Here is a 17783-nt window from a genome sequence, read left to right as displayed (position 1 = left end):
CTTGTCTCTTATTTCTCCAAAAAAGAAAAGACTGTTTCTGGCCACTTAAAAAAAGAGAAAACCTCTTACCTGAAGTATAAGACACATAGAAAAGTACAGAAATAATGTGTTCAGCTGAATTAATTATCTCAAAATGAACTCACTTGTGAAACCACCTTCCTTCAAGAAGTGGAACACTGTTAGCACCCTAGGAGTCCCATGCGTTTCCCATACCGATCACTTAGCTCTCCCTCCTCCCCAGAAGTAACTACTGTTGTGACTTCTATCACCATAGATTGGTTTTGCTTGCTTTGTTTTTCTTCAGCTTTGTGTAAATGGAGTTATAGATAATGTAATTTTCTGTGCCTGCCTTCTTTTACTAAATTATATTTGTGAGATTCATTCTTGTAATTGCATGTGGTTGTAATTTGTTCATTTTGAAGGCTGTAGTGTGTTTCATTATATTAATGTATCATTTTATTTATTTTACATTCTATAGGCATTTGGGTTTTTTCCCATTTTTCAGCAATTACAAATCATGTTGTTATAAATGTTCTTGCACCTGTCTTTTGATTAATATGTGTACATGTTGAGCTGCTAGGTCACTAGGTGTGATATCTTTAGCCTGTGTAGATAATGCTAAGCTGATATTCAAAATGCTTTTCCATTTCTGCCAGTATTGTGTGACTGCCTGTTGCTCCTCAGCCTAGCCAATCCTTAGTATTTGACTGCTAATGTGGTTGAACCCTTTTCCTGTGCTTGCTGAACATTTGGATATCCTCTTTCATAAAATTCTTGTCTACAGTCTCTTGTTCACCTTTTCTCCTGAGTTCTGGCCTTTTCTTATTTTGAATTTCTTTTTCTCTATAACAGTTCTTTGTTGATTATGTATGTTACAAATATTATCTTCTAGTCTTTGTCTTGGCTTTTATTTTCTTAATAATATCATTTAATGAAAAGAAAGTTCTTAATTTTAATGTAGCCCAATTTATTAATTTTTCTTTGGTTAGTGTCTTTTGTTCTCTGGGAAAAAATTCTTAACATCAAAATCACCTAGAAGATATTCACTTGCATTATCCACTAGGAGATTTATTGTTTTTATTTTCATATTTATCGTTACAATCCTCCTGGAATGAATTTTTTACATATGGCATAAGAGTCTAATACATTTTTCCATTTTTTTGATTCTGTGTCCTTTCTCTTTAATGGAAAACAAATGAGACTATGGCCTGAGGAATATATGATTCTTTCTTCATGCATTTGTTCTCTTTCTCACTATTCTTCCATACAATACCATATTTTCCCCAACTTACACTCCATTTCTATGGAGCTTATTTGAGACAGAGGATGAGTTTCTTAAAGTTTTAGTACTTTTGCTTCTTAAGGAGATTACAACAAAAAAAATATTCTATAATACTCTTGAAGAGGAAAACAGTTACAAAAGATATATACAGGATTTATTCACAGAGATACTGGCTATTTCTTATTTTTAAAATTCCTTACACTATCCTCTGACATTCACTCTCTATCCCAGTATCACTCTCTGTACCTGAACTTAATCAGTTTTGATATCTCTCCTGTTTCTTGGTGAGCAATATGAAAAAAAGATTTCCCCATATTTTATAACAGAACTTGATAGGCATTGTGAAACCACAACAATGCTTCTCAACTGTGTAGAAGAGGATGGCTACTTAGTGCTTGTTGCATCTTTTGTTTAGTGAAGAGCTTTTCCATGGGCAGTTAAACACATAATCACACGAAAGCTATTTTATTGGCAGATGTTAGATTGTAAAATAGGCATTCTTTAGATTTTTTTTGCTGCTCCTTTACTTTCCAAATAAAGCACTGTTCTGAACTTAGACTTTTGGTTCATCAGTGAAAATGTATTAGGGAATGCACAAATGATATTGGAGCTTGCCCTGATGCCTTGCACACATTTCTTACAAGCCATGTTGTCATTTCTGCCATCTTCTGGACCCCTGCTCCAGTTACTTTAATGCTAACATTTTTTTCTGTTTCCATGAACAGTGGCATTTTTTAAAAATTGTAAGTCAAAAATACAAATTTTTATATAGATTTTTTTTTACTTTGCTTTCTAGAGTTGACAAAAAGGAAGAGCTATCCAAGGAACAGGTGTGCGCAAGTCTGCCAGAGGCTAGATCCATCCACGATTTACATCCCTTTCTTTCTCTTTAGGAGAGCCCTGTTTTCATGTCTCAGTGCAGTTTGCAGTTTGGAAGGGCACATTAATAAAGGTGCACTCTAAGGAAGACAGGGAAAGGTCAACTAGTGCTTCTTAACTAGTTTAAAAAAACTCCTGACTTCTAGAGTTGTGTATGTTCACAGACATAATTGTTAAGTGCTCACCCTGCAACTTAGTCAAAAATAATGTGCTTTTTCTCTAGCACTGGCCTTTTAAAATGTCAGTAACTCTGTTAATTCCTAACCAACTATTTTCACACTTTTCAAAGCATAAACCCACACTGGTCATATGTATCTTTATATTCAGATATAATAAGAAACATATATATGCGTATATACTCATACATATGCATGCATACTTTTACTTATTATTTTCATTCCTAGGAACAATATCATTGTTCTCATTACTTCAGTGTATTCAAGATTGGTCAGTGTTAAATACTGGTGGTAAAAAGATAAGACAGAGATCCTGACTTTAAAGATATTCTTACCTGGTAGAATAAGCATGTTATTCAAAATGTAAACCACAGCCTACAGTATTGATATTCAGAAAATACTAGTTAGGATCTAAAAATTATGGTAAAGATGTTCTGAAACATATCCTCCCCCTAGGTTCCAACTGTATATGGCCATGTTCTGGGTATAAATTTGTGATAAAGAGAAGATCACTGTTATCAAGTTACTTGCAGTCTATATGCTATACTTTCTCATTTCGCATAGATTCAAAATCATGAGGTTATAAAGGTAGAACAGGCAAATTCTATTCTTATCTGCCTGTGGTTAATCTCATTGGTTTGATTTATTATTTTCCTTTATAACTTTTCAGAGTTGAAACACCATTGTATCCAGGACTTTAAATAGTTTCTATTCTGGTATTAGAGAAGTAGACTACCTTTATTGGAATTGGAAATGAAGTGCTCATAAACAATCATTCTTTTACGAAAAGAATGCCACATAGAAATTTCTTGCTTTCATTGACTTCTGTGTAAGTATGGCTTCTTCCAGCCAGTGAATGGTATTAGATCTTTGAAACCATTGCATACCTGGTATGGCTTTTGATGTATTGATATAAAATTAAACGTGTGTATTTTTGACATAGTGTGATTTTTTTCCTTTTTCTTTGTTTTTTGGCTAAGCAACTTTCAAATGGATGGATTGTTCATGCTAATATTTTGTAAGATATGGAGATTTAAATACACTAAGAATAAGCATGGGCAACAGCAGAATATCTCTGATCATTATTATTAAGGGTCTTATGGATTACTATGTAAAGGTAAAGATGCCAGTCTTTTGCAAATTAGTTAATAAATTAGATGTAATTCTTTTCAAAATCTCAATACGTTTTTTGGAACTCTATAAAATCATATTAAAATTTACCAAGAAGACAGAAAAAGCAAGAAAAGCTAAAAAAATATTGACAAGATGGTGAGGGAATATGTGGATGTTACATTCACTTTCTCCCAAGACCAAACCGGAGTTACAACTAAAATATAGACCAATCAACATGAATAACCAACTAAAGACTAGCTAAAGAGAAGTCTTATAATCAAGGATTTACCAAAGAAGCCACATTGAGACTGCTAGGAACGTAAGAGATTTATAAAGGTTTGGACTTGCTCCCAGGAGTGGCAGCTGAGATTCCAGAGGGGTATCTCAGTTGCAAAGTTCACCCTGAGGAGTGTGGGGTTTCAACTCCATGCTGGGCTCCCCAGCCTAGAACATCATAGCCAGAAAGAAGCACACATATAACTTCTGGCTATGAAAATCAGTGCAGAGTCTGTCCACCAGGGAGAGACAGGAGTCTGCGAGAGACAAAGGCACACTTTTAAAGGGCCAACACACAAAATCTCATTCATAGCCATTCATTCTGGGCTCCTGCGGAGGGAGGGTGGAGCAGATGAGAGTAGTGCAAGGAGAGACTGGGGTTTGTGGACCTAAAGAGAGAGCTAAGGGGAAAACCATGGGAACCTCTGTGCTGAGTCACTGCCCCACACTGTAGATGTCATCCTGGGTGAAGTATACCCCTTCAGCCAGCATCAGCAATAGCTCCACTCTGGAATGCCTATTTCCTGTTCCTTGGGGCTTGTACCCTGCTAAGGTGTTAGCTACCTGGGCCAGAATGTAAAGGTCTGGGCAAACCCAAGGGCTGTCAGTGACTGAGTTGTGTGGCTTTGGGGTGGGGGTCATTCCCACCACTTTTCTGTGAACTTGACTGGCACCTTCCCCTCACAGTGGCACCTAACTGCACTCTCCTGGCTCTCAGTGGCTCCACCTTCTTGAGTCCTGGTAGCTCAATCCTGTTAAGTCTGGGCAGAATCTGGGGCAGGGGCCACTCTCCCTATCTTTCACTAAGCCTGACCTGCACCTCCCCATCTCCCCACTTCTAACTTCCAGTGACCACACCCTGCTGAGATCAGACTTTTGGCAAAATCTGAGACAGATGTGTTTTGTGGCTGTGGGATGAAGAAAATTTATCCATGCGTGCCTGAGTGGTACAGAGCCTTCCCTCACAGGGCCAAAGTTTGGTCCATTTGGGCCTGATCAATTCTGCTGGTCTCACCCTGATGACTCCCTGAGACCCACTCAACCACAAAGGTATGTGAGCACCTGATGGATGACAGCTTGACTTGGTATGCCCTGGGATGTTTGTTGATTGGCCTTAGACCCAGGACTGGCATGGAGTTTGAACCAGTATCAACTGGTGAACCCCATTCGCCTCTACCTGGTGACTCATGAGGACATGCAACTTGATTACTGCCAGAGGCTCTTTCAGTAACTGAGCCTAACAAGAAGCTGGCAAGTAGAGGCAGATCTCAGGGTCCCTTAGAACTTTTGCTGATGTGCCCCTGGACTCAGTGCTGGTAAAAGCTAGCCTTGGTGCACAACTAAATCTTCCCTGTGCACACCCAGGTTCAGCAGAGGTGACCACAAAGTGCGCAGAGCACTTTGTAATTCCACACAGATTGCCTAGGGCCAGTCACAGACAACATCTGACATTGACCTGCACCAGGGTCCCTCCTAAGAGGTCTCAGAATGAACACACACAGTGGTAAGCTTCAGACAACTTCAAAGCAGGAGCCAAATAGCTCTCCAAAGGGAGATCTCAGCAGGCTCCAGGTACTCTTGAGGTGAATTCCACTACATGTGGTCAGTACCTGTACAACAGCTTTTATGCATTGGTCAGGGTTGATCCTCACAGTCAGCCAGACTTATGGTTGGCTGCATGCACAAAAGGGCCAATAGCAATCAAGAATCAATTATAAAAGGAAGGCTTACATAACCCATGCATGGAACATTCCTAGAGCACCCACCACAGATGATAAAGGAGGCTGCATGACTGGGTCCCATAGGATACCTTTTAGATAGAAATAAACACACAGAGGCAGCCAGAATGAGGAGACAAAGAAACATATGTCAAATAAAAGAATAGGAGAAATCTCCAGAAATAGAGATAAATGAAATGAAGGCAAGTAATTACCAGATATACAGTTGAAAAGAATGCTTATAAAAGGATGATCAGGGAACTTACTGAGAGCTACAAGGATCTTAATGAGAACTACAGCAGCATGAAAAAGTATAGAAACCATAAAAAAAAAAACCAGTCAGAAATGAAGGCTACAATATCTGAAATGAAGAATACACTAGAAGGAATAAACAGCACTTTGGATAGTTTGGATGGAACAAAGGATTGAATCAGTGATTTGGAAGATAAGGTAGCAAAACACACTGAATTACAGCAGCAAAAAGAAAAAAACCATTTAAAAAAGTGAGACTAGTGTAAGGGACCTTTGGGAAAACATGAAGCATACCAACATCTGCATCATCAGTGTACCTGAAGCAGAAGGGAGAGAGAGCAAGAGATTAAGAATGCATATGAAGAAATTATGACTAAAAACTTCTCTAACCTGGTGAAGGAAAATAACATAAGTTCAAGAGTGTAGAGAGTCCCAAGCAAGGTAAAATCAAAGAGGTCACACACAAGACACATAATAATTAAAAGGGCAAAAGTTAAAGACAAATAGAGAATCCTAAAAACAAGAGAAAGACAGTTATCTACAAGGGAGCTTTCATAAGATTCTCAGCTGATTTCTCAACAGAAACATTTCAGACTAGAAGGGATTGGAATGAAATATTCAAGGTGGTAAAAAATGAGGACCTACAACCATGATTATTTTAACCAGTAAAGCTATTATTTAAAACTGAAGGGGAAATAAAGACCTTCCCACATCAAAGAAAACAAAAGGTTTGTTACCTCCAAACCAGTATTATAAGAAATATTAAAGGAAAAAACATTTTCCTTAAGAAGAAAAAGAAAAGAACAGAGGAACATAGTGCAAAAAATAAAATGACAATAAATACATATGTATCAATAATCATTTTAAATGTAAATGGCATATATCAACCAATTAAAAGACATAGGGTAGTTGAATGGATAAGGATAAGGATATAAGACCCATATATATGCTGTCTACAAGAGACTTACCTCAGAATGACACATATATGCATACTAAAAGTAAAGGGATGGAAATAGTTATTTGATGCAAATGGGAATGAAAAAAAAACAGGAGTACACTTAAATAGACTTTAAACAAAGCATACTTTGTTAAAAATAGACTTTAAAACATAGGCTATCATAAGAACCAAAGAAAGACACTATCATGATAAAGAGAGCAATCCAGAAGAAGATATAGCCCTTGTAAACATTTATGCACTCAACATAGGGACACTTAAATATATAAAGCAAATCTTGATGGACATAAAGGGAGAGAAGGAAAATAATACAGTCATGGAACAGAATTTTAACACCTCATTGACATCAATAGATAGATCTCAAGATAGAAAATCAACATAGAAATAGTGGCCTTAAATGACACTCTAGACCATATGGATTTAATAGAAATACTCAAAGAATTTCATCCCAAAGCAGCAGAATATACATTTTTTAAAAGTACACATGGAACATTTTCTAGGATAGACCATGTATTAGGACACAAAACAAGTCTCAGTAAATTTAAGAAGGCTGAAATAATATCAAGCATCTTCTTTGACTAGAGTGGTATGACACTAGAAATAAATAAAACCCCCCTGTGGAAAACACACAAAGACATGGAAAATAAATAGCATGTTACTAAATAACAAATGGGTTAACAATGAGATCAAGGAAAACAATCAAAGATACCTTGAAACAAATGAAAATGAGAACACAACACCACCGAATCTATGGGACACAGAAAGAAACAGTTCTAAGAATGAAATTTATAGCATTACAGGCTTACTTAAAGAAACAAGAAAAATTGCAGATAAACATTCTAACTTTGCACTTAAAAGAAATAGGAAAATAACAACAAACACAGCACAAAGTGAGTAAAGTAAATTGTAAAGATCAGAGCAGAAATAAATGAAAGAGAGTCTAAAATAGAACACAAAAGATCAATGAAAATAAGACCCGTTTATTTGAAAAATTAAGCAAGAGAAGTAACCACTGACACCAAAGAAATGACACCAAAGGATTGTAAGAAAATATGAAAAACTACATGACAATGATTTGACAATCTGGAAGAAATGGATAAATTCCTAGAAACATAAAATGTTTCAAAACTGAATCAGGATGAATCAGAAAATCTGAATAGACAGATAAAACTAATGAAATTCAAATAGTAATAAAAAACTCCCAACAAAAAAAAGTCCTGGACAAGATAGCTTCACATGAGAATGTTGCCAGACATTCAAAGAACTAACATGTATTCTTTTCAACCTATTCCATAAAAGTTCAAGAGGAGGGAACGCTCCCCAGCTCCTTTTACGAGGCCAGCATTATCCTAATTCCAAAACCACATAAAGACACCACAAAAAAAAAAAAAGAAGAAATTATAGGTTAACAACTCTGATGAGTATCAATGGTAAAATCCTCAACACAATTTTAGCAAACTTGATCTAGCAATACATTAAGAAGGTCATATACCATGATCAAGTGGGCTTTATTCTGGGGATTCAGCATTGGTACAGTACCTGCAAATCAATAAACATGATACACCACAAAAACAAAATTAAGGGTAAAAATCATACGATCACATCAATATTTTCAGAAAAGGGTTTTGACAAAATCTAATACTCATTTATGATTAAAACTCTCAGGAAAGTGGGAATAGAGGGGATATCCTTTAATGTAATGCAGGCCAGATATGACAAACTCAGCCAACATTATATTCAATCGGCAAAAAACTAAAAGTTTCCCTTAAAATAAGGAACAAGACAAGGACATGCACTTTCACCCATCTTATTCAACATATCACTGGAAGTCCAAGCCACAACAATCAGACAACAAGAGAAAATAAAGAGAATCCAAATAGGAAAGTAGGAAGTGAAATTGTCATTATTTTCAGATGACATGACAATGTATATAGAGAACCCTAAAGATTCCACAAAAACCTGTTAGAAATGATAAAGGAATTCAGTAAAGTAGCAGGATACAAAATAAATATCCAGAAATCAGTTGCATTTTCATATACCTATAATTAACTATCAGAAAGAGAAACTAAGGAAACAATCCCATTTACAATTGCAACAAAAAAAATAATGCCTAGGAATATATTTAAGAATGTAAAAGACCTGTACTCTGAATATTATGACACTGAAAAAAGAAATTGAAGAAGCTACAAATAAGTAGAAGCATATATCATGTTCATGGATAGGAGGGGTTGAAATCATTGAATTGTCTGCACTACCCAAAGCAGTCTATAGATTCAACACAATTCTTATAAAGATACCAATGGCATACTTTATAGAACTAGAACAAATATTCCAAAAATTTATATGGAACCTGAAAAGATCCCAAATAGTCACAGCAATCTTGAGAAAAAATCACAAATTTGGAGGACCTGATATCAAACTATATGGCAAGGCCATAGTAATCAAAACAGCATGGTAGTGGTATAAAAACAGACATATAGATCAATGGAACAGAATAGAAAGCCCAAATATAAACCTATACCTTTATCATCAGTTAATATTTGGCTAAGGAGGCCCAAACATACAATGGGGTAAACATAGTCTACTCAATAAATGGTGCTGGGGAAACTGCACAGGTGCATGCCAAAGAAAAAAAAGAAAGAAAGAAAAAAAGAAAAAAAACTAGACCAATTTATTACACCATACACAAGAACTCAAAATAGATTAAAGATTTAAATGTTAGACTTAAAACCATAAAAATTCTTGAAGAAGACATAGGCAGTAAACTCTCAGACAGTTCTTGTAGTAATATGTGTTCTTATATATCTCCTTGGGCAAGGAAAATAATAGAAGAAATTAACAAATGGAAGTACATCAATATAAAAAAGGTTTTGCACAGCAAAGGAAATCATCAACAAAATAAAAAGACAATCCACTGAATGAGAGAACATATTTGCCAATGTTCTGATAAAGGGTGATATCCAAAATTTATAAAAAGAACTTACATAACTCAACCCCAAAACAATAAACAATCCAATTAAAAACTGACAAAAAAATCTGAACACTTTTTCAAAGAGGACATACAGATAATCAATAGACATGAAGAGATGGTCAATCTCTCTAATTATATGAGAGATAGAAATTAAAACCACAATAAAATGTCATCTCACATCTGTTAGAATGTCTATCATGAATAAACCAATGAACAACTAGTGTTGTTGAGGATGTGTAGAAAAGGGAACTCTTGTGCACTGTTGGTGGGATGCAAACAGGTGCAGCCACTATGGAAAGCAGTATGGAATTGGCTCAAAAAATTAAAAATGGAACTGCTTTATGACATAGCAATCCCACTTCTGGGAAGATATCTGAAGAAGCCTGAAACACTAATTCAAAAGAATATATGCATCCCTATTTTCATTGCAGCATTATTTACAATACCCAAGATTTGGAGGCAGCCCAAGTGCCCATCATTAGATAAAAGGGTAAAAAAGTAGTGGTACATTTACAGAGTGGAATACTACTTGGCCTGAAAAAGATGGAAATACTATCTTTTGTGACAGTATGGGTGGACCTGGAGAGTATTACTGTAAATGAAATAAGCCAGTCAGAGAAAGACAGATGCCATATTATTTCACTTACACATGAAAAATAGTAAACAAGGTAAACAAACAAAAATAGAAACAAACTCATAGATAGAGAGAAAAGATTGACATCTGTTGGGGAGTGGGTTTGTGACCTGGGTGGATACATTGAAGAGATGAAAGAAAAATAATCTCATAGAAAACAGTATGGTGATTACCAGAGGGAAAAGGAGGTAGGGGAAGACAGGAGAGAGTACAGGAGTGTTAAATGATAGAAGGAGACTTGACTTGGGGTAGTGTACATATAATGAAATACACATATGATATATTATAGAATTGTACACCTGAAACCCATATAATTTTATTAACCGATGATACTACAATAAAATAAAAAAAAAATTAAAAAGAAAATATTGACAAGAGAAGTAGTAAATGGAAGGCTTGCTCCATGAATGTTAAAAACTCAAAATGAAATGGTTAAAAATTGTGTTGTGGGAGAATCAAGATGGTGGAGGAGTGAGTGGAAGTCACACTGACCCTCTCCCAGGACCAACCTAGAATTACAACTAAATTGTGGAGAAATCACCTGGAACAAACAACTGAACAATAGCAAGAGAGAAGCCTTTTAACCATGGACAGATAGAAAAATCAGCTTTAGCACAACCTAAATGCCACTTACCTTAATCTCTGGCAAAAGCGGGGACAGAGTGGCCTCGAGATGCCTGCGGAGAGACTGGGGAAGGAGGCTTTGGGGAGAGAATTGAGAGAGTACCTGACGGGATCCTAGTGCTGACTCATTCTCCAGATAACACAGCCATCTTGCTCAGGAAGACCACTCCCCTGAGCAGCAACAATGTGAGAGGGCACACTAGCCCCACCCCCAGGAGGCTCTGCCTAAGCCCAATAATGCTGAGTACAGGGTAGCAGCCACGGACAGTAGATCCCTGGTTTGAGGGGGCACAGAGTAGGCTAGAGACACTTGAGGGGAATCTGGAGACTGAGGCTTTGGGGAGAGAACAGTGAATAGCCAGCGGGATCCAGGTGCTGACTCCTCCCCAATATGGCAGCAGCCATATGGCTCAGGCAGACCACTTCCCTGAGCATCAGCAGCTGCTCAGAGAAGGACCCAATAACCCTGTCCCCAGGAGGGACTCTGCCCAGCTCTGTGGTGTCTCTAAGCTGGCCTGCTGAGTGCAGAGTGACTAGATTAACAGCTGAAGGGACAGCCACAGACAGTAGATTCCTGGAAGTCTTGAACTAACTGCCTAAGGTCAGATAGGGTCAACATCTGACATCATCAGAGGAAGATCCAGAAAGAAAAAAAACAGTGGTCTTCTATCATAGAAGTTCATTCCACAAAGTGAGGAAATCAAGGCAGATCAATTTAAGAAACAGAAGCAAAAAAGAAGAGTCTCACAAATAATGGAAAGACAAAGACAAATGATTCCTCCTTTCCAGTCGAAGGGAAAGGAGGAATCCCCAGAAAGAGAATTAAATGAAATAGAGGTGAGCAAACTATCAGATATTGAGTTCGAAACAACAGTTCTAAGGAAGCTCAATGTGCTCAGAGCTCAGAGAGAATTACAAAAAACTATGAGGAACTTACTGCAAATTATATCAGCATGAAAAAGGACATAGAATCTCTCAGTAAAAGACAAGAGGGAATGAAGAATGCAATTTCTGACTTGAAGATCCCAGTAGAAGGACTCAGAAGCAGGCTAGATGAAGCAGAGGCTCGAATCAGCAAGCTGGAGGATAAAGTATAAAAAAGCTACCAGAAAGAGCAAGAAAATGAAAAAAAAAAACCTCAAAAAGAATGAAGAGGAAAATGCAGGGCAACCTGAAATGTAGTAATATCCTTATAATAGGGATACCAGAAAGAGAAGAAGAGGAGGAAGTGATAGAGAACCTGTTTGAAAGAGTAATGATGGAAAACTTCCCCATTTGAGCAGAGAAAAAGTCACACAAGTCCAGGAAGCACAGAAGGTCCCACTCAAAAGGAACCCAATGAGGCCCACTCCAAGATACATCATCATTAAAATGGCAAATATCAGACAAACAGAGAATCCTAAAGGCAGCAAGGGAGAAAGAGGTAATAGGATATAAGGAAGTCCTGTTATGGGTAGCAGCTGACTTCTCAACAGAAACACTACAAGCCAGAAAGGAATGGCAAGAAATATTCCAAGGAATGAAAAGCAAAGCCCTGCAACCACGACTGCTCTACCCAGCAAGGCTCTCAATTAAAATGGAAGGTGAAATAAGGAGTTTCCCAGACCAAAAAAAAAAAAAAAAAAAAAAAAAAAGGCTAAAAGAATACACCTCCACCAAACCACCATTGCAAAATATGCTAAAGGGACTGCTTTAAGAAGACGAAGAAAAAGAGTCTATGAATACCCAGTTCCTTTCAGAATCACCAATACTTGATATTGCCAATATTTTTAATACTTATTAATCTGATTGTGACAATGATGTGTTATTTTAGTTGTTACTTCATTATTTGTTGAAACTAAACCTGGTTTTGTAATTTTCTTGCATATTTCTATGATTTTTAAAAAGCTTTAAATGACTTTTTGGTATTCTTTATCCATTTTTTTGATTAAATGTTTGTAGAATTGTTTTCCCTAAAAAAGTATGGAAAAAATAAAACTATTAACCCTTTTATAGATGTGTTTCAAACACTTTCTTATTCTATTACTTGTCCCTTAACATTTTTTACATGAATATTATGGTATAGTCTTAAATGTTTAATATAGTCATACTGTCAATATTTTACTTTGTAGCTTCTGGGTTTGAATATGTTACTTCAGGATAAGAAAAATATTGTTTTGTATTTTTTCCTAAAATTCCTTAGATTTTACATATTGTTTTTTAACACCTGAATATTTTTTGTATAATGTGTGAAATAGGGCTCTATATATGCTTTATTTCAAGTAATAGTGGTCCATACTGCTTATTTGTTGAATAAGCCTTATTTTCCCCATTGATGTGAAATATCAGTTTAATCATATATTCCATTGTTAGACAGACATATACATTTGTTTTTAGAATGCTCATTTAATTTCATTGATCTACTTGATTATTTCTGTGCAGTTGTGATGATTGCTGAGACTTTATAATAGTTTTAATTTTTTAAATATTTTATAATGGATCTTGACATTTAAAACAATAAATAAATAAAATCAATCTGCATTTTAAAAAAAGAAAAGAAAGAAGGAAGTCCTACCTTTTATGACACTGTGGATAGAACTGGAGAATATTATGCTAAGTGAAATAAGCCAGCCGGTGAAAGACAAATACCATATGGTCTCACCTATAAGTGGAATCTATTCAACAAAATAAACTAATGAACAAAATAAACCACAGGCATGGAAACATGGAGCAGACTGAAAGTAACCAGAGGGAATGGGAAGGAGGACAATGGTGGGAAGAAGGAGAAGGGACTAAACAAATAACATGTATGAATGACCCATGGACATGGACAACAGAGTGGGAATTGAGTGTGGGAGAGGAGGGCAGGGTGGGATGGGTAGAGGAGGTCAAAGGGGGAAAAACTGAGACAACTCTAATAAAATAAATATTTAAAAATAAAATTAAAAAAGGGACTTAAAAAAACTGTGCTGTCAGTCAATCTAATTTATGCATAAGTATTTGAGATTTTAATAAGTATATATATGGATATAACATTTAATTATTTACATATCTATTTACCTACTAAATCAAATCCCTATATTCAAATTTATCTCTATCTATATACCTATCTATAATCTATGTATATTTATACCATTTACCAGAATAATATTCAGTTACAATATACAAGTGTCTACACAATTTTACTGAGTATTATAAAACATTATTAAATTATGTCCTTCATGGGAAAAGACTTTTGCAGGACAATATAAATTTCTTTTATGTACCTTGTAGTACACTGCCTAGCACACACAGTATCCAATGAGTGTTTCTTAAGTGAATGAATATTAAAAAGTTTGTGCTTTGTAAACAGTTATTGAAAGGATAATGGCACATAAGATGTAATCAAAATAAGTGTTAACATATAGAAAGTAATGGTCAGGATAATTGGGGAAAACATTTTATTTTAGTTACTTGTTAAACATCTATTTGGAGAATGTATGGAAATATAGATGAGGAAAAACTTTGAAGTTTGTCCAAACATTACATCTTGGCATATGTATGAATAAAATAACAAAGCTATAAAAACAAATAGTAGCTTGGGGAAAGGGGAGAGGTCATATATATTCAGGGGCTGGATTAAACACTTGCTGTACATTTTCATTGTTTAGTAAGAAGGGCAATGTTAACCAGGAAGGATCTGGCATATCAGGTTTTACATTCAAAGCAATAGGAAATTGACAAAAAAAATGCAGATTTCTAAGGGAGAAAGAAATTTAGAGTAGGATTTAATGATTGTTCCTCTGATAGATGATTCATCAAAATTCTTTTCAGTGTAATTATTCAGGTATATGGGAATTCAACTGCAGTTTATTCCCAGTAATCAATCCATGCTTTTTTTTTTTATTAGACCCATCCGTCATGGGGTTTGGATCACTATGCCTGAATTTGCCCCAGTGATGTGGTGTGTTCATTATTCATTCATGTATTCCTTAATAAATGTTTAATATTTATGAAATGCCTACTAAGTGACATCATAGTGCTAAGTACCACTAATTTAACAGGAAACACAATCTGGTTTCTGCTCTCTCAAGAAATTAAGATGGGAAGTACTGGGAAGACACATTTTGGTATGTCCAGAGAACATGGCATGAGGGCTGAATAGTAGCTGGAGAAGCTGTGTGTAGCATAAAATGTGTGTTGATTACATAAAATTTAAGTCACAATAAGGAGTTGAGACTAAATCGTAAGAGAAACATGGCACTGTTAGAAGTTGTCAAGCAATGGAAGAACAAGGTCATATTTGTATTTTAGAAAGAGCACTTCATCTCCAGCACTGAGTGGAAATTGATTTGAGACAAGCTTCAAAGCTAGAAGGTCACTGGGGGCTTTTGTAGTAATTTTGACAGGAGATACAGTTTTAGTAGTGAACACAGATTATATATTTTGGGATCCTTTTTACAAAAAAGATTAGAAAATTTTTAATTCAAAATTAGGTAAAAGGCTCTAGAAGAAGGCTTAAGACTCATGAGTTCTTTCCTAGATTTATCTCTAAATCCGGAGAAGTGACGTTGATGTCTGAAACATAGTGGTTGCAATGGATAAGGAGAAGTGAACGAATGAGGAAATTTGAAAGATGAGTTATTGGATGTCCAAGATGAGAAGCAGTAACTACAGAAGATGATTTGAGTGACCAATTGGGTAGAAGGACGGACTATTAACTGAGATAGGAAACACAGGAAAAGAAGCAGATTTTAGTGGCAATATAATAAGTTTTGTACCCATGTCAGGTTGAAGTGATGTGAAATATCTGGTTGTGAAGCTCCAGATAGTTGAAGTTATCCTGCTTCTGATGTGCCTGAATTAATTTTGACACCTTATTTGTTCAACATCCTGAGGATGAAAATAATGCCCATTAGCTATGATTGTTAAAGTAGATGTAGATTTAAACCAGTGTAATAAATAGTTAAATGATCATTGCCTTGCAGCACTAGTGTCTAGGTCTGGAAACTAAGGCTGGATTATGTAGGAATCTTACTGGTTTTCTCACTTTTAATGTAGTGCTTTTCAGGATGACTTTTTCCTGGTCCCCAGCACTGTAATATTGGGACAGGTGCTGATTAGCTAGCAGGTTCCCCAAAAGTTTTTCTGTCCCCTGTGGATGATTAATTCTTGGTTGTATGCATAGGATTTTTCTAATGTAGGTCAGTATCTAAGCTTTCTTTGATTGTTAATCCATAGTCTTGAACTGATTATGCAATGTACTGAGGACCTGCTAAATATAATGTTTAAAATTCAATGGCAAATTTCTTTCTTCATTGTCCTTTAATTTGAAAATGGTTGAACAAATTATTCTTACACTTTTCATGAAAATAAAGAAAAATATAGCTTTCAAAAATGTAATAATAACCTTCTTTGGAAAGTTTTAGACAGTTATCAAATAACTTAATGCAAGATATAATAATAGAGACTATTTTGCCACTTAAAATACAGCACTTTCTTCTATGCACACTGTAATTACTATTTACAGCTAGATTATAAGGAAATCTGTGGGTGTCATGGAATTCAGTATCAGAATTATGGAAACTGTTTGCATAATTAAAGGGCTAGTTAGTAAATTCCCTCCTATTTTCTAACCTATTTATGCAGATCATATATGTGCCAGTATTTCATTGCTAACTATGGTGAAGGAGACAACCAACTTTAAATCTTCTATTGCAGAATAATACCCATAATAACTGTGTATAATATATGGTTTATAATTATGAATATGCCAAGGTTTTTTTTTCAAGAAGTGCATTAGATATGGCATAGATACAAACTTCTGCTTCATTAAATGACTTTATAGACTATATTTTGCTGCTTTTGCACATGCAATTTTTTCCTGTTTAATAGCAGAATTACTTTACAGCTTCCTAATGAGAATATCTTTTTTATTAGTACCTTTTCTGAAGTTTTATTGAAGCTCTCAGTGACCTATTTCTAATGATTTTAGAGCTCTAAAATTTTCTGTCCCTTATTTAAGTAGCTTTAACTGATGTTTGATTAGTGGCTTTAGAAGTAGATTCATTATCTAATTTTAGGAAGGAAATCTTGTCTTACAGGAGAAACAACTCAAAAATAACCTTGCACATCACAGGAGCCTATGAATTATGGAAATGGCTCACATTCCCACACTGCTTATCAGGTAAAGAGAGGGTGAAAGTCAGAAATGACTCCCCTTAGTTGCATTTTGTGCTCAGTTGCATTTTGTTCTCAGTTGCATTTGTATAATAAAATTTCTCATTAATATCTTCTTTAGTAAACACTGAAGACTTAGATGACTAAGTTCAGTGATGTTCTGAGAAATGATTATTATACAACATAAAGTGCTTAATTTAGTGTTCTTATAGAAGCATAGATGAGATGCTGGTATTGGGTGTTTGTGGAATTGATGGGAAGTTTGCAGGCATCCAGGTGCCCTGTTTGTCAAGGAATGTTAGAATTCTTCTCTGAAGTTTGGAGTAACCATAACATAAACGTTAAGAAATACTGTGATCGAGTTGAACCCTGAAAAGTGTACAGATTTCACTTACCAGAAAGCTCTCCAATCTTATTATTATTTTTCCAGTTAGAATACATTTTATTTTAACTTCAAAGAAATATGTACACTTTAAAACACTAAGACAATTTAAAATATAAAATAGTAAAAAGCAAATATCCATTCTATGGTCTTTGTTTTCTTCTCTATCCCCAGCTCCTATACATACCTCTCTCTACAAGTTTGATGTTAATTCTTAAAGAGCTTTTCTGGCGCATGTATGTCTCTACCAATCCTACTCTTTTATCTCTCTCTTCTTTTCTCTTTCTCTCTCTCCTCCTCCCTCCCTACACCTCTGTCTCTCCCAGATTAGCTTAATTTTTATGTAACTTGCACCACTAACAGACAATTCTATGTTAATGCAT

This window comes from Pteronotus mesoamericanus, unplaced genomic scaffold (genome assembly GCF_021234165.1).
Source record: "Pteronotus mesoamericanus isolate MK-2021 breed Mesoamerican mustached bat unplaced genomic scaffold, CSHL_Meso_final contig_124, whole genome shotgun sequence".
Lineage (NCBI taxonomy): Eukaryota > Metazoa > Chordata > Mammalia > Chiroptera > Mormoopidae > Pteronotus > Pteronotus mesoamericanus.
This window is presented reverse-complemented; position numbering follows the sequence as displayed.